At 43.6% G+C, this 18825-nt stretch overlaps 1 pseudogene; it reads right to left on the bottom strand.

The window, feature by feature from the left end:
• The window catches only part of LOC102966250, a 55676-nt pseudogene extending 37052 nt beyond the window's left edge, over nucleotides 1–18624 (bottom strand).
• Between the last annotated feature and the right edge of the window lie 201 nt (nucleotides 18625–18825).

Genomic DNA, 18825 nt, shown 5'->3' with positions numbered 1-18825 from the left:
GGTCTTTGTTTTGTTTTTGATTTTTCTTTTTAAATTAAGTTATAATCGACATGTAACATTATATGAGTTTCAGGTGTGCACCATAAGGATTCGATATTTGTACATACTGTGAAATGATCACGGTAAGTGTAGTTTAGTCCACATCCAACACCACACATAGTTACAACCTTCCTTTATTCTCTCGACGGGAACTTTTAAGATCTACTGTCGTAGCAACTTTCAAAATTGCAATAGAGATTTATTAACTAGGGCCACCATGCTGTGATTACATCCCTAAGGCTTGTTTATTTTAATAACTGGAAGCTTGTACCTTTTGACCCTCTTCACCCCTTTTGTCCTCTCCCCATCCCCAGATGGGCGACTACCGATCCGTTCTCTACATCCATGAGTGCAGTTTATGGTTTGTTTGTCTGTTCGTTCTTTAAGATTCCACATGTAAGTGAGAGAGGACCTTTTCAATGGCCTGTGTGCCAGTGGGAATGACACCCAAGTCTCCTGAGCAACAGCCAAGTGGTGGGCAACACAGTCACAGGCATCCTTCTAGGAAGAAAGGAATCCTATGCGAAGGAATGTCCCTCCTCCTCCCCTTTCCAATTGACTCCTGAACTTATTTGTACTTCTGATAAGAACATTTTGGATAATATCGTAGGTCAGGGCATTTTTGTTTTTTTGTTTTTAGAGAGAAAGAGAGCGTGGGTGAGTGGCAGAAAGGGGCACAGGAAGAGGGAGAGAGACAGTGACAGAGACAGAGAAAGAGGGAGAATTCTTAACAGGCTCCAGACTCAGCACAGAGCCTGACGCAGGGCTCCATCCCACAACCCTGGGATCATGACCTGAGCTGAAATCAAGAGTTGGGTTCTCAACTGACTGAGCCACTCAAGCTCAGCCCCATCCATCTTTTTAAATAGAGGGATCATTACATAACAGAGAGAAATCTGGATTTCCACTCAGAGTGTGAACTGGTTTTTGTTTGTTTGTTTGTTTGTTTGTTTGTTTTAAATTCAAGTTAGTTAACATACAGTGTAGTATTCGTTTCAGGAGTGGAATTCAGTGATTCATCACTTACATGCAACAGCCAGTGCTCATCCCAGCAAGTGCCCTCCTTAACGCTCATGAACTCTTAACGTTGATCATAATTATACTCCTGTACACTCTTGCCTCACTTGGTCTTCTGAGAGAGAATTTTTTTTTGCCCGCATAGAATATCTGCCCCAAATCCCCGACTCTTTCTTTAGCATGATGATCTGGGGTGTATTAACCCTAGGAAAACCTGAAGGTCTCCATGCTATAAACTCAAGGGAAGGAGAGACTAATTCTGGTCCAAGTAGCAGATGAATTCCTTTGGAGAAAAAAGGTGATTTTTTTGAGCTATAATATCTCTTTTTTTTTTAAGTTAATTTATTTTGAGAGAGAGAGAGAAAGACGGAGACAGAGAGAGCACGTAAGTGGGGTAAGGGCAGAAACAGAGGATCCCAAGCAGACTCCACACGGTCAGCACAGAGCCTGACATGGGGCTTGAACTCACCAACTGTGAGATCATGACCTGAGCTGAAATTAAGAGTCGGATGCTCAACCAATTGAGCCACCCCCTGCTTCATGCTCTATAATATCGTGATAAAATATTCCTCCAGTCCAACTCTCTTGGCAACGATTATGCTTACCAAGTAAGCATCTGCTATTATTTTGTTTTCCCTGATGAGGACAAAAGGTTCTAAGACGTTGACATGCGAAGTCTGGTCATCTTGACCGTTATATTTATCCCTAAATGAAGAGACCAGAATTTTGGATTTCTGGCTAACCTCTTGGGATCTTGCTAAATAGGACACGGAGAGCATCCAGAGCAAAGGAGGGGAGGAAGAATACGTTTTAGACAACTGTGCTTTTCTCCTTGACCTCAAGCATAGAAGACTCCATGACTGGAGTCTTCCTGGTCTTGAGGAGAAGACTAGGCCATCAGTGGGGCTGCTGGCTGCTCTGCTCCCGGGAGGGCTGCTGGCCACTGTGATTCTACACCCTGGACTCGGAGGGCGACCCTGCATTCATCCACCAGCTCGTGCTCTAGTTTCTTCTGTTTTTTGAATTTATTTCCATTCCTTTCCACCCACCATTTTGACTCCCTTTGACCTCTTGCCATTCTCAGAGAACCTGAATAATCACATGTAAAAATAAAATCTCTGCAAGGTTCCTGCCCATGGGGACGCCACATTTAGATGCGGAGGCTGTGAATGACAGATGGCTATAGGCCATTTTAAGGGCCACAGCATCCACTGTTCATTTGTAAAAACTTACTCTGCTGCCAGTTTCCTGCCAGAACTGATGTAAATCAATGTGTCAGTTTCTTGACTAAAATAACTTTTTCCCCTCTGCAAAAACAGGTTTTCAGATAGAGTTAGCCTGACCCTCACTGTGCCCCTGGGGAGGTGTAATAGCTCTGTGCCCTCTGACACTGCAGAAAGAGTGTGCTCCTGCACCCAGCCACAGCTCCTCCTGGATTCCAGGCTTCACCGGGTCCAGGACTGAGTGCAGCAGGGACCCAGGTAGCCAGAGCTGACAGCCTCTGGGAGCACACTTTCCAGAAGTGGGTGGAAACTTTGCATCCAGGTAGAAGGACTCCAGCTACACATAGTGGAAAAGGCCAGGGCCTGGCCAGGGTGATCCAACTTCCTTTTTTATTTTATTTTATTCATTTATTTTTGAGATAGAGAACGAGTGTGAGAGGGGCAGAGAGAGAGGGCGAGAGAATCCCAAACAGATTCCATGCTCTGTGTAGAGCCTGAGCCTGAGAGGTCACAACCTGAGTCGATACCAAGAGTTGGGTGCTTAACTAACTGAGCCACCCAGGTGCCCCAAGACTGATCCAACTTCTTTTTAAAAATTTTTTTAACGTTTATTTTATTTTTGAGAGAGAGAGAGAGCGTGCATGAATGGGGGAGGTGCAGAGAGAGAGGGAGACACAGAATCCAAAGCAGGCTCCAGGCTCTGAGCTGTCAGCACAGAGCCTGATGCAGGGCTTGAACTCACAGACCATGAGATCATGACTTGAGCTGAAGTCGGACACTTCACTCACTGAGCCACCCCAGGCGCCCTGGGTGATCCAACTCCTTATACCACACTCCATACATTCCCCTAACATTCAAACACACACACACACACACACACACACACACACACACACACACAAACTCACACACACACTCTTCTCTAAATAGGACTCAAGCCCACATTTAGGCTGGTGTCTTACAAAATAAAGCAACTTTGCAATTTCCCTTCTATAACCTAGCTAAGCTTTTATAATCCTGACTCCTTCTAGGTTCAGGGAATAGACATAGGCTGGAGTTCATCTTCTTAGCTGAGCTATTGAGTTATTAAAGATCTCCCTAACAGATGCCTATGTCAAGTCACGTTCACAGAAATGATGTATTTTTTTTTTTCCGTATGAGACCAAAAATGTGCTGGTCTGATTTAATTCCTTTCCTTCTCTCTCATTTATGACTTAGTTTTATCACGAAACCAAAAAGGTGGGGGGGGGGGCAGGGCCACATTTGATCTTTCAGTTGACCATTTCTTTGCAATTCTTTTAAGCCGTAACAATTTTCCATTAACTCATCTTTACCAAGATAAATGAAGGTGAAAACAAGCCTATGGGGTGAGTAGTCTGGGAGGTGAGGGCTGGGAGGAGAGAGAGCTGGAAATGAACAATGCTGAACACGTGAGGGACCTATGCCCCTTGTCTCAGATTTAACAGCCATTTGCCACGATTTACAATCCAAGGTACCATTCCTTGCCTCTTCTATCCCCAAGACGTGAAGAACGGAAAGAACAAAAATGTCATGTATTTCTTACATTGATGACTTATGGGTTTTTAAGGAGGTTCTCTTGGACATCAGAGCAAGTTGCCCTTGACAGATGACTCTGCTACTGTATTTGATTTCAAGTTCCCACCAAGGAGTGCCAAACAAAATCGGTTATGTTTTAAATTGTCCTATAATTTTTGCCCCTTCTCTCTACTCTGCTGTGCCCCCAACCAACAAATAAATCACGCCAAGGTCTTTTAACCACATGCTTTAAAATGAAACAAGCACAAGGGACATTTTTCAAGCTGACATCTCGACCCATTGTTCAGGAAGAACTTTACCAGGTAATGTTCAATTTCTCATGACAAATCACAGCATCCAGTCCATCTGGGAGAGCATTCTAGGGTGATTCGGGGAGGCTGCAGGGCTTCCTTCTGCATCTGATATAGACAAACGACCTGTGCTGACACAGAGGGCTTTTAAGACTATCTAGTCACCCACTGAGCAAATTGAATCATCAAGCATGGATGCTGCCTCCACCAGATGGTCCAGGTCCAGATGATGCAGCTTATAGAAATAGCCTTCTGAACCCAAGGCGATTGAAGATGAAAAGAGAAAAAGAAAAGACAAACTTTGAAACTCAGCCTCAGTTCTTTCTCTCTTGAAGTTCTCCATTAGTCAATCCAAGGAGAGTATGTTCTGGAGAAACATATTCTCATGTCTGAAAGTCATGGAAGATAGTTAATCAGGAAGTCATTGCTTTTCTTTCTTTCACTCTTTCTTTCCTTTTCTCCCTCCTCCCCTTCCCTTTGTTCTCTCTTTTCCCCTTTCCCTCCCTCCTTCCTTCCCTCCCTTTCTTCTCCCTCCCTCCCCTCCTCCCCTCCCTTCTCTCCTTCCTTCCTTCCTCCCTCCTTCCCTTCTACCCTCCCTTCTCTCCTTCCTTCCTTTCTCCCTCCCTCCTTCCTTCCTTCCTCTCTCCCTCCCCCCTTTGTCTCTGTCTCTCTCATTCTTCTATTTCAGGACTTAAGATAGTTCTGGGCTCACAGAAGTTATGACACGGATACTTTGTGATCTTGCTTGGTTCGATGGTTGAGAACACCAACAGGGGACGAGTGCCCTACTTGAATAGTAGCTATAGCAGGAGGCTCTAAAGGATGTTACCCTGTGTTCTCTGCACAAGAAGAAGAAACCAGAGGGTGGGAGGAAAATTCCCAAAGAACAATCTTAGCTTCTTGCCATGAGTGGAGGGAGACAAAACCCGCTGAGAAATGAGCTATCAAAGGGGAACCTCAAAAGCCAGATTCCTGGGCAGAGAAGTCCTTGCGCCCCAAATGGGAAGTTTTGAAGGGAAATTATGGACATGGCCTCTGAGGAGAAGCTATTTTTGAACACAGAATTTATTAAAAAAATTTCTTATTGTTTGCTTATTTTTGAGAGAAAGGCAGAGCATGAGCAGGGGAGGGACAGAGAGAGAGGGAGACATAGAGTCCAAAGCAGGCTCTGTGCTGACAGAATAGCAGCCTATTCAACCATGAGATCATGACCTGAGCCAAAGTTGGCCGCTTAACCGACTGAACCATCCAGGCACCCCTGAACACAGAATTTATAACCAGATCTCAGTTTTGTTCCTGTTTGGAGTATATTACCCACAGGGCCTTGTGCCTGATGATGACAATAGAATTTTAAAATTTCTTCTGAAACGAATCAGTTGGCTAACATCTGGCAGGTCATGGGCACATGTGACTAGAAGTGAGGAAAATGTGTTGATGTGACTCATGGTTTTGTGGAGTGAAGAGAGGGTCTCAACCTCATTCCTAGCTTTCCCTTCCTCTGTAGGCAAAGAGTTCAATGTTTCATGTTTTAGAAGCACAAAGAACATGTGATAACACTCGCATGTTTATATTGATTTCTTGGCTTCGAGAAAAGGGTTTCTTGCTATCAAGAGCTTGGCTTTCTTAGGGGTCTCTGAAAAAAAAAAAAAAACCAACAAAGAGAAAATGCTTGTGGTGTTTTGAAACTTTTATCATGGAAAGTTCCAAAAACATACACGCATAAAGAGAGCATTGTCTACTGGCCCCATCCTCCCATCACGAGGCATCAGCAATTATCAATTCAAGCCTGAGTGTGCTTCCTTAATTCTCCACCCTTTCCCCTGCCCCCAACAGGACTTTCTTGACCAAGATCCCAGGCGTCATATTTTTTCACTGGTAACTACTTCGAACCTTATCTCTGAGAGCTATGGACTCTTCGTCTCTTTCTTAAACGTAAGCGCAATATCATTATCACACCTAAAAAATCCTAACAATAATTCTTTAATGTCATCCAAATTTCATGGCCTTTTGATTTGATTGGTTTGAGAACCTTCTGGCTGGTGGGAAGGGGCTCTCAGGCAGGTCACTGGGCACCATGTTAATGCTTCTATTATGTGGTGTGATGTCCACAGGTATAATTAGGCCTGTGGCCTTCTCAGCCCCAGGCAGCCACTAACGAAAATGCAGGGCAACAGCTAAAGGAAGAAAAAAAAAAAAAAAAAAAAAAATCTCTGATTTAGCAATTCCCCTCAGGCGCTCTCTTTTCCTCCTGGTTGTTATCCCACAACCAGTTACCATTTTGTAATTTCCCCAAACCACCCCCATTCTTGTATTATCTAATCACTTACAGAGCATCATAGATGTTGGTAACATTGTTGTGTTTCCGAGAAAATACTTTTCTATTTCTAAGTCTGTCACTGAGGCGAGAGCCATTGAACTTTGGAAAACTGTCAGGTTAGCTGTAATTATGGTGTGGGGTCAGGGACAAAGATTTGGGGAAAACACCAGGGCTCCTTAGAGCGAAGAAGGGGACCACTGAGGACAAGGCGCCCTCTGTTTCTGGCATATAATTGCTTTAGCATTGACAAAAATGGCAATCCTTGACCTCTGAGTCTGGAACTTTCTTCAGCATCTCTGACAGAATGTCACTCTGTTTATGACTGTGGTGAGATGATCCTTTACTCCCAGTCTTCTCAAGAGTTGTGGATCACGACGAATATTGTCTGGCGGTCTCAAGTTGAGCGTTTTGAACTACAATGAATCTAAAAGCTCTTTGGATCACTGTGTTTTGGGTTTGGTAATTTTTTCCAATTTGCAGGCACAGCCACTCACATTTAAGAGCACCAATTCATTGAGTTAATTGAAGTGGCCCAGCAAGGGCTTTTCGTTGCAAAATGTTCATTTGGAATAGGCCTTCAAACCTTTCTCTTCCTGGTAGAGCCACATGGCTCCACAAAGGCCCGTCCAGCTCTCCAGGGCATGAGGACAGTGTTGATTATACAGTTCCATTTCGGCCACGGAAAGGTTCTGTGTCTGTGCCCTCAGGTAGAGACAGGGGAGAGTTACAGTTGCCTTTTGAGTTCCCACGCCGCGTGTTCCTCCCTGCAATCCTATTAACTCACTCTGGGAAGGTAAAGGAGGGTGGGATTTGTCCCTTCCTTTTTGCATCACAACTGCACCTGTTAGACTGGCTTTCCTCAAACCTTTGCTCTTTTATGCAAATATCCAAAGCCAATCAGTTCAGCAAACCTACTGGCCCTCTCCTACTAAATGCAGGGTCTGGAGTTAGGCTCAGGGAAGCAAGAAATACTGGAGACACAGATTTTTGTCCTCAGGGAAGAAAGATCTACCCCCAGGTAGCCTCATCCAATACAAACCAATGTCCTGTTGACCCACCCTCTGAAATACCATCGCATCTGTCAACATTTCTCCATGGCCATCTGGCCCAAGCCACCGCCACCACCACCACCACCATCATCTGCGTGGCTGCTTGCAGGGACTTCTATCTGGTCTTTGTGCATCCACCTTTGCCTCTCTACAGTCCCATGTCAATCCACACAGCACATGAAACAAACTTTTCAAAACAGACACAACGATAAATCACCCCTCGGCTTGAAGGCTAAAGGTACAAATTCTTAACAAGGCCTTCAAGGCCCCCCTGCCCCCCCCCCCGTCTCTTTTGCCCCCTTTGGCTCATCTCCCTCACTGCCATTCACTGTGACCTGCAGGTCCTGTCCTCACGAGACTTCCTCCTGCCCCAGCTCTCCCTGATAAACTCTTCCTTCCATTTGCCTAATGAGTTCCCAAGCAGCCAGGAGCTCTAGGCTCAAACATCTCTCCTTAGGGACTTTCCCAGAGAGCCACATAGCATCATGTTCTTCTCTGCAGTGCCCCTCACAGTTGTCATCTTCCTCTTGCTGTGTGATTACTTGATGTAGGTCTGTCTCTCCATGCCTTTTGGACCATAAGCAACATGATCCGTGAAGAAGACAGGGACCACGGCTCCTTTATTCACTGTTGCGTCCCTAGTGCCCAGCACAACCACTGGTGTGGAACGAACGAACAAGGCAAATGCCCTAGGTCAGGGAGACAAGTCACATTGGGAAAGGTGGTCTGGTAGCCTTAGAAATGAAAGGCAGTGCTAAAAGATAAACTGAGGTACATTAAAACTTTTAAGAGCTTGTTTGAACAGAAATTGATCTGGGGGTGCCTTGGTGGCTCAGGCGGTTGAGTGTCCGACTTCAGTTCAGGTCATGATCTCGCGGTCCGTGAGTTCGAGCCCCGCATTGGGCTCTGTGCTGACGGCTCGGAGCCTGGAGCCTGCTTCGGATTCTGTGTCTCCCTCACTCTCTGCCCCTCCCCCACTCACGCTTGGTCTCTCTCTCTCTCTCTTTCTCTCTCTCTCTCTGCCAAAAAGAAATAAACATTAAAAAAATTTTTTTAAAGATTGATTTGAAGAGGGCAGCAGGAAACAGAAGGGGTTAAGGGCGCTCTTCTGACCGGAGCACAAAGAGACTCTCATAGACCAAAGGCGAATGCAAAGCAACGAAGTTATTGACTAGCTATAGCTCAAACGTTTGCCTTACTTGGAAAAGCCTAGGTGGCCATTTGTGATTGGCTGTCCTTAGGTTCCCACTGAGTAACCTTGAGGCTTTACAGGCTTCAGTTTTGGTTTGTTGATGTTGGTGGCTGCTAAGCTATTAGGACCACTTCAGTCTAATGACCACCTTGATTAACTAATTTAGCAGGAGAGAAGGGAAGGAAAGCAGAGATGAGAGACTTTGGGAGACAGAGTCGAGGTGACTCGAAAAGCACCAAAGGTAAGAGAGCCTTGACGTTTATGAATTCCCACACTTGATGGCTATTTCCCAGAATACATTGCTCAGCACACTTATCCCAAGAAGCGTCCCCTAAAAGAAAAAAAGGGGTCCACGGACAAATACTTTTGAAAAGTATTCTCATCCATATCTCGTTTTTGGAGCTTCACAATACGAATGATCATATTTGTACCTGATACTTTAAGGTTACTTAAAGAAAGCCTATTTGACTTGAAACGAGGAAGAGCTCTTTGGTGGGTGGGGAGGAGTTAGAGGGTAATTACCTTTTCTGATCTGTTGAGTGAAAATGCCAGCGACTTTCCGAGCGGGGATGTTAAACAGGTCATTGCAAATGTAGCTCTGGAGATGAGAGGGTAGATACGTGAAAATGCTCAGAAAAATGTAAGTTCAGGCCCGAACACGTCCATCTTCTACAGGAAGAAGGAAGCCCATTCCTGTAGAAGAATGGGCTTTCTGGGGATACAGTCCTTTAGCCTCCAGATAAACTATCTTGGAGGAAAGTTCAGACAAAATGTGCTTACCAATCTCCCTTGCAGTTAAGAGTGGCTAGTAAAAATAAGTGGGAGTTGGTTGGGACTTCATACCTGAGCTCCTAAGGAGTGCTATTCACCGCAGCCAAAAAGGGGAAACAACCCAAATGTCTACTGACATGCATGGATGAACAAAATGTGGTGTTGCTTTCTAAAGGGAAGAGCCAACAAACAAAGAACCACGGGCAGGCCAGGGAGGTCTGGGTGCTTCTTGAGCAATAAGCAGGAGAATTACATTTTTTGCATGTTTCTTTAAAGGTAAAACCTCTTGGTAAAGAATTCAACGCGATCATAATTTTAGGGGTGAGACTGCCAGGTTCTTGGCTACAACTCATGGTTGAGTATTAGTTGCACTATCTATGATTGAGCTAATTGTATGTTACCGATGCTGTATGTATATTTATTCAATATCAACCCACATTTGTTTGAGTCCCACTGTACGTGTAGTGAGCAGCAAGGAACAATAGACTTGACTGAAGCCACAGTGATGGATCTTATTGCAAACCACAAGCTTTTAAAATTCCCCATTAAATGCAGAGAGTCCTCATGGAAGGAAGGAACTAAGATCCCTATTGATAAATACAGACACCGGATGACCTCATTGCCTCTGCCCCCTTCCACCCGCCAGAGTGTCTCTCAAGGTCCCTGGGTGATTGTGACACTAACAGACTCCTTTGTAGATCAGCCATTAATTTTAATTAAAAAAAAAAAAAAAAGTCTTGGGATTGCGTTTGAGCTCAAAAGAAGAATGAAGCCCCTGCAACCAAGAGTGATTGTGGGGCAGGTGGAGAGTAATGAAGACATGACCTTGGGCAAGCCTTCTCTGCAAAACCCAGCTCCTCATCTATAAAATACAAGTGTTGGAAGAGGTTACTTCAGGAACCTTCCAGAGCTGATAGTCTGTGATGCTAATTATTGAGCTACTTAAATGAAACGGCTTGTGAGGAATTTGAAATTATGTCTCTCCTGGACTGCTAGAGCCCTAAGTTACGGGATGTTCAGTCACACATTTACTCATCCATACTTTCATCCACCGAGCATTTATCAAGGTCATACTGTGTGCCTGTTCTTAACCGCTAGAATTGTCTTGATGGATATGGCATGGTTCTTACCTAGAGAAACTCAAGGTTCACCTGCCGAGGCACAAACACCTTAAGAGCTTTAACAAAGGTGAGATTGCAAAGGAGGAAATACCTGCAATATGTTTATGCAGGTATTATGCAGGACAAAAAAAAGTTTCTAAAGCAATTAAATGAGAAGATAGGATCTGAAAAAGAGTAGAATGCTCCAGCTTGGGAGCTAGAGAGGGAATGAAAGGGGTGAGGTCATAGGGACCTATCATGCTAAGAATTTTGGTCATTTTCTGGTTGAGAATAATCAAGGACAATTACTAAATAATCAAATAAACTAGGATAACAATCACATGATGAACAAACAAAGGAATAATCAAAAGTAGGTTCTAAAAGCATCCCACTCCCCTTAAGAAAAGATTTTATTTTTAAGTAATCTCTACACTCAATGTGGGGCTCAAACCCATAACCCCAAGATCAAGAGTTGCATGCTCTGCTGACTGAGCCAGTCAGGTGCTAAAATCATCTCTGAGAGCTCAGGATAAGAAAAATCCAAGGAGTTGTTCATATCCATAATCTCGTGGAATGTGACAGCTGAAACTGTAAGGACGTCCCCAGGAATGTTCCACAAAGCTCAAGAGGTAATCATCCCCCCTGCCTCATATTATCACTTTAACAGAGTAACATGGCCTGCAAATGGCAAGATTTCATTCTTTTTCATGGCTGAGTAATATTTTACTGTATATATGTACCACATTTTCTTTTTAAAAAATTTTTTTTTTAATGTTCTTACTTATTTTTGAAGGAGAGAGAGAGAGAGCACGCAAGCATGAGCAGGGGAGGAGCAGAGAGAGAGGGAGACACAGAATCTGAAACGGGCTCCAGGCTCTGAGCTGTCAGCACAGAGCCCAACGCTGGGCTCGAACTCACAGTCCGTGAGATCATGACCTGAGCCGAAGTCAGATGCTTAACCGACTGAGCCACCCAGGCGTCCCTGTACCACATTTTCTTTATGGAGCTAGAGAGTATACTGCTCACATGTGGAATTTAAGAAACAAAACAGGGGTGGCTATCTGGATCAGTCATTGGAACATGCAACTCTTGATCTTGGGGTTATGAGTTCAAGACCCATGTTGGGTGTAGAAATTACTTAACAGAGAGAGAAAGAGAGGGAGAGAGGGGGAGAGGGGGAGAGGGGGAGAGGGGGAGAGGGGGAGAGGGAGAGAGGGAGAGAGGGAGGGAGAGGGAGGGAGGGAGGGAGAGAGAGAGGGAGAGAGAGAGAGAGAGAGAGAGAGAGAGAGAGAGAGAGAGAGGAATCAAGAAATAGACTCTTAATTATAGAGAACTGATCGGTACCAGCGGGGAGGGGGGTTGGGTTAAACAGGCAATGGGGACTAAGGAGGGCACTTGTGATGATCACTGGGTGATGTATGGAGGTGCTGAATCACTATATTGTACACATGAAACTAATATAACACTGTATGTTAGCTAACTGAAATTAAAATAAAAACTTAAAAAAACCCCAGAGTAACATGACCTAATGTGTCATGATTCAATGTCAAAACACTCAAGTTAGGTCCTTCTTTTTTTAGTGTTTCAAGAATGCAGAGGGATAGCTTTGAACTTGGACTGATGTAGATCAAATAGCAATTCCATGTAACCTTACACTGATCACTTAATCTCTCTGAACCCCAATTTACTCTTCCATAAAATGAAGGTAATACTTCCTACTTTTTAGGGTTATGAGAAGCAAATAAATCAATGCAAGTATTTAGAATTTGTTAGTGCAATTACAAATTCATTTCTGTGATTTTTAAAAATAAGATCTTTCCCACTACATTAGAAGTTCTGTGAAGGTAACAGCCCTGCTTTTCCTCGTCCTTAGGTGGATGGATAGTGCCCAGCCCACGCATGGACTCTGTTAAACAATGGTGATGATGATAGATCTTTTGTAAAGCGTAGGGGGGGGGGGTGATGAGAAGGGGGAATCCCCTTAGGACGTGTTTCTACAATTTTTGTTAAACCAAGAAGTCAGATGCAATAGCTCACCCTATTTGTATAGATAGACCTAATTTCTGGTCTCTATTCTGCCAGGCAACGTATTGCAAACACATCAGTTAGGTGAGGCCGATGCTCATAAACAATTAGGTTCGGGGTGCCTGGGTGGCTTGGTCGATTGAGCGTCCGACTTCGGCTCAGGTCACGATCTCCCCGTGAGTTCGAGCCCCGCGTCAGGCTCTGGGCTGATGGCTCAGAGCCTGGAGCCTGCTTCCGATTCTGTGTCTCCCTCTCTCTCTGCCCCTCCCCTGTTCATGCTCTGTCTCTCTCTGTCTCAAAAATAAATAAATGTTAAAAAAAAAAATTAAAAAAACAAAAACAAAAACAAAAACAATTAGGTTCAGGGCATCAGTAGGAAGAGAGTCCCGAGGCAAGGCGATTCATTCCCCATGTTAAATCCAGTCATCCATACCATCCTTGTGGTCAGCCTCTGGATCTTTTAAATGATGCTTTCTCAGTCATGACTTCATTTTTCTTGGGGTTAGTCTCCGCGGTACTCTTCTTTCCTTTTTTCTATAATTGAAATGTATTTGATGTAGCACATCGTGTAAACTCAAAGCGCACGACATGCTGATCGGATACATTTGTATATTACAGCATGGTTGCCACTGTAGCAATTATACGCGACTCTCAGGTCACATAATTATCATCTCTTGTTAGCGGTTCGAATAATTAAGACAGCTTCTTAAGCAAGTTTGATGATTACAATACACTGTTGTTGTCTGCATTCACTGTATTGTACATTAGATCTCTAGCGCACTGCAAATTTGTACCCTTGATCGGCATCTGTCCCGTCCCGCCACCCTCCCTCCCCTGGTAACCATAATTTTACTCTGTTATTACAAGTTGGTTTTTTTTTTAAGATTCCACATATAAGTGATATGCGATATTTGTCATTCTCCATCTGACATCTCGCTTAGCATAATGTCCTCAAGGTCCATCCATGTTGTCACACTGCAATTTTCTAAAGTGGATAATGTTAAGGTCTAAGTACTTCGGGTGCTTGGGATAACCATCACATCAAGATAAACTCCTCTGTCAGATTTTAAAGTTACAGACGGATCTGTAGCAGACTCAAATAATAATTTGGGTGTTCTAGGCATTATTCTCACTGGAGTATGCGCAGGGAAATTCTTCTGCAGGCATGATTTTCTGCTTGGCACTTTCTTCCTGAATATGGAAGAAAATGGCCTTTCCCCATTTCCCTTTCTTCAAGATTTGGTCCTTCATCTAGACCCTCCTGAGATAACCTCCAGATCACGGTGTCTTGCAAAACACATGGACTTCAAAGTCAGACAGATCTCAGTTGCAATCTGGACTTACTACTTACCAACTACGAAAATGTGGGCAGAGGCTTTGGATTTATTGTACATCAAGTTCTTCTTCTACAAAATATTATTATTTTATATATAATATAATATATTTTATATAATTTTATATATATTTATATATATATTTTTAATATATATTTTTATATATATTTATATATATATATAAATATTTATATTATTTTATATATAATATAATATATTTTATATAATTATTACAAAAAAGTAATAATAACGTGTGTTTCAGAGGGCTATTACAGATGTCACCAGATGTGGACATTTTATTTGCCTTAACTTCTCTTGTAGAGAACACTATATTTGTCTGGAAGAAATACCGGGGCGAGGGTAAGACCCATAAGGGCAAGCTCAAGACACCCGTTGTCATGAATACACTCAATTGTAGGCAATACGAGGAGGATTTGACTTAGCTTATAAGGAAAAAGGGAAAGGGAAAGGAGGAGAGAGCAGAGATAGGGTGATGGTGGAGGGCTCTATATTGTTCAGTTAGACATTTCCTCAAGCCCTTTTCTTGCCCCCCCTAGCAAATCTATAAATTTGATTAAACTCACCAGATTGGTTCTAGAAACACATGAATGGGGCTGGATTTCAGTTTGGGATCAAAGAGGAGATAGCACATGTGGATATAAGCCAGGTAAAAGATTAGACTAATGCTCTAGGAATTCATGGAAATTGAGGGAAGGGCTTGGAACTTCCATGGTTTTTAGAATTGAGGTTCAAGCCAAGTTCACTAGAGGTCAAGGAACAAGGAAATCCTAGGGGATGGCTGGATTCTTGAGGATTTGAGTTAATGTACCTAAAACTGTCTACTATGCATTGTTCATCTAAAAACTGATGGCTACTGGAGTGCCTGAGTGGCTCTGTCCATTGAGCATCTGACTCTTGATTTTGACTCAGGTCATGTTCTCCCAGTCTGTGAGTTCAAGTCCTGCCTCAGGCTCTGCACTGACAGTGTGGATCCTGTTCGAGATTCTCTCTCTCCCTCTCTTTCTGCCCCTCCTCCAATTTCTTTCTCTCTCTCTCTCAAAAGAAATAAGTAAACTTTAATAAAAAAATAAAAACGATGGCTGCTATCTTTGGCCACATGCAAATCCAATGTTGAGTATTAGACTTGAATTGCATTTCAAGGCTGGAGCTAAGCCCAGATGGAGAAATTAGATATAAGAAGACTTCATCTGACTTAAAGAGGGGAGGGAGGAGAGAGTGCAGAAAAGAAATGCCCAAAATAGGTATTTCTGTCCATCCAGTCCTCTGTTTGTTGTTTCTAAGTCCAGAAACAAGAGCTGTCATTTTTACATTCCTAGTAACTAGCTCTGGAGCCTTTAACATGCCTTCTAATGTCTCAGCCTTAGCTTGACTATTTTTGCAAAGTGAATTTCCCTACATTGACCTCAAAGGAACCATGTCTGGTTTGAATGAAATAAGGGAATGTGAAAGTACTTTTCCAAATATGAAGTCTTACACAAGAGCGATTGTGAGCATGATCATGGCTGCCCTGACCACCCACCACCGCAAGCTACTTAAGGGCATGGGCTACTGTCTTATTCATGGCCTTATCTCTTTGCCTAAGACAATGCCCAGAAAGTATTTACTGAGTGAACAAATGACTGCATTCAGCATTTTTCACTTTTTGAATAACCACCACACCTGAAAGTTTATCGTCTACACTGTCTTCATAGCACCTATGCCAACGTTTCTCTGTTCCTCTGACCCCCCACCTCCATTTCTTCTCTTTGAGCTCATGACTTCATCCACTAAAGAAGAGTAAAAAAAAAAGTTATTGCAATTCTTCCTCTTGAGCCAATTCTGTGCATCTGGGATTTCTATTTCCTACCCATAAACCCAAGTGATCTGGTTTCTGTCCCGACACTCGACTGAAATTGTTCCCAAATAGTCAATGTAAATTCACCGATTGGAAAGCCTGATTACCTTTTCTTAGACTTTATTCTTCTTGACCTCCTTGAAACACAGGACACTCTGGTCACATTTGGCCACTTTATCCTTTGGCCACTGGACTCTACCCCCCGGGGTCTTTTACCATAAATAATGTATATCCCCCTTGGCTTCCCTCCCTTCTTCTATCTGTCCCCATTTCTAGACCAAATTCTCATTCCCTCCTCAATGAGTCTCCAATGGTTTCTACCTTTTCAACTTCCTGATACATGTGCCCTGCCTGCTTTGGGCACCAGCACCTGGATCCTATTTTCCCACATCATAGACTCTCCAATTCCCTAGTGCTCCAACATGCTGCTCTGTGCTTCTGGGAGGATGCTTGGGATCCACCTCCACCTCTACCTTGGGGCAGGTCTCCCCTTCCTGAAACTGGAAGACAGCAGCTGAACAGAGGGACATAGGGACAGTCTCTTCAGTCTTCCCCTCTCTTGGAATATAACACAACATCATCTGTGATTCCTGTTTAGATGACTCAGGGACACATTTCTCTGGCTGTCATGTCACCAGACATCAGTCCACATTTCCCATGGCTTCCTAGATACTTCTATTAGAAGCCCCTGCCACCTTCTCAGCCTCAACTCTATTAAAATCTGACCCACCTTCCCACATAATCTGGATCTCCCTCTTTACAATCAATAGCACTACCATTTTCTCCAGTTTTTAAAGTTTATTTTTCATTTTCAAATTCATCTCTGATTCTTTCTGCTACTTCTGACTTATTTCTGCTCTGTTTAATTATAGTAAAATAACTTGCTGCCTCTTCCTCTCTTCTCTATAACATCCCTCTCATTTTCCCTCCTTTCCATTTCCACTCAATTTCCATTCCAGCCTCACTTTTGTGTAGGTCATCATCTCAGGTCTGAATGAATACAGAATTCCTCAGCTTACCAGGAGTTGGAGCTTGGAGTATGTGGAGTTGGGCTGCCTAGGTTTGTGTCCAGACCTTACTGCTTCTTACTGTGTATTGAGGACATTGTCCTTGTGCCGTATCCCTGGCCAGATATGCATGACCTGTTCCCTCTCACTGCTCAGCTTCTACTCCCGCTGCATGGCTCAGCTTGTCTCACCTCCATGTGGCCCCCGTGGCACAGCCATTGCACACTGCTTTCTTTCTCCTCTGAAACACACTAGCCTTTATGTATCAGTAGCACCATTTCCTAGTTAGGAAAACTTACACCGTACTACATGAATGTATCCAGTAAATATTTACAGAGCGCTTTCCTAGGCACTGGGGAAATAGTGTGGCATAGGGTATATAATGAAGCCTACATTCTAATTATGCAGGTATGGAAGATGTGGTTGGCAATTATGTAAACAAGTCGGCAATCAAGAACAACCTAGTAATAAGTACTATGACAAAAATTTAATGGCGATGGATCTGAAAGTGTTTCATCAGCTATTTTGGGTTGGTGGTATAGACAAGGAGGATGTGTTGATTTTCTGAGGAGGGAGCACTGAAACTGAGATCTGAATCACAGAAGAGTTAACCCTGGGACGATCTGGGACCAGAAGTGTCTAGGTGAAGAGACTAGCAAGTTCAGTGCCCCAAGAATGGAACAAGCCTAGTGACTGGAGAAACACAAAGAAGGTCCATTTACCTGCAGGGTATATATAGGAGGAGGCAGATAAGTCAGAGAGGTTGCCATGGGCGTATGGGAGCCCCAGATCAGATACAGCCTTGTAGCCTCAGGTAGGAAGTTTTAGATTTAAGTTTAGATGTGGTGAAGCAGAAGAATGATACGGCCCGATTTATTTTGAAAATCTCACTCTGGCTGCTGTGTGGAGAAACAGCAGAGGAACATCCAAGTGGAGGCAGGGAGGCTGGCTGCGAGGCCACTGCAGGAGTCCCAGAGAGTGTTGGTGGTGGGAAAGGCACGGGATGGGGGAAGGGTGCATACTGGGATATGTTTTGAAGGTGTGGTTGGCACGGCTTGCTGACAGATTGATGTAACCGTGGATGGGAAATGACAAAGCAAGGATGTTGGGGTCTCAGCTTGAGCAGTTCGCGGTAAGAGTTGCTTTTTACTGAGGTGAGGATGACAGGGCTCCCCTCTGTGAGGCGGGCAGAAGGTAAGTGTTTTAGAGGAGAGAGAAGTCCCTATGGGCGAGAGGGCAAGTTGGCTCCTCGGAAGGGGACAAGCTGAGCCTTGAACGATCATCATGGAACTTAATCTAAGAGAGGTTCAACTTATTTTTTTACATTTCGATACCGGGTTTTAATAAGAGATATTCAAAATCATTATGGTCGAAATCATTACATCAAAAACTTTTATAATAAACGCTTGTTGTTAGTCTACATACAATTCCGTTTTTGGTGCAAAGTTCTTTGACTGCAAGAAAGAATTTTTGGCTTACTTCACTAATAGGACTACCTCTTAATGTTGGGATGGCCTCTTCTTCGTATTTCTTCTGCTGTTGATTTTTAGCCTAGTTATCTGTGATGGCACGAGTGGAGTTGAGCTGAGAGGTACTCATCATGTTTATTCCCAACAAGAGTACGTAACCGATTACTATAGTAATGAGGAGGTAGACGGACAACGCAATTGCCCAATACTTTTGAGGCCAGTAGGTTAAGCCTAAGGAGTTTAGCCAAGATTCAGAAATAAAAGCTCATACAAGATATAGTATGAAGCCACATTGGGAGCTTAAGAAAAGAGCAAAGCCATACATCGCTCTTGCTGGCAATGGTGATGGTGAATGTTCCACCATTTCCCCTGTGGCTTTAGACAATCTTGGGTCCTCGAAGTGCCCACTCAGGCCCCTCCTGACAGCTCGGCCACCTCAGCTTCGAGTCCCCTGCGCAAGTGCTGCCCTGGGCTTTCGATATGTTAGGGTGAATGGATATATGTGATGAGAAAGCTAAAGACAGAGAGACTACATATGTTAAAACCAAGTCTGTTCTAATTCACACCAATGGTTTTTCTA

This window comes from Panthera tigris, chromosome A1 (genome assembly GCF_018350195.1).
Source record: "Panthera tigris isolate Pti1 chromosome A1, P.tigris_Pti1_mat1.1, whole genome shotgun sequence".
Classification (NCBI taxonomy): domain Eukaryota; kingdom Metazoa; phylum Chordata; class Mammalia; order Carnivora; family Felidae; genus Panthera; species Panthera tigris.
Note: the sequence above shows the minus strand (reverse complement) of the source record. Positions and strands in the feature narration are given on the sequence as shown.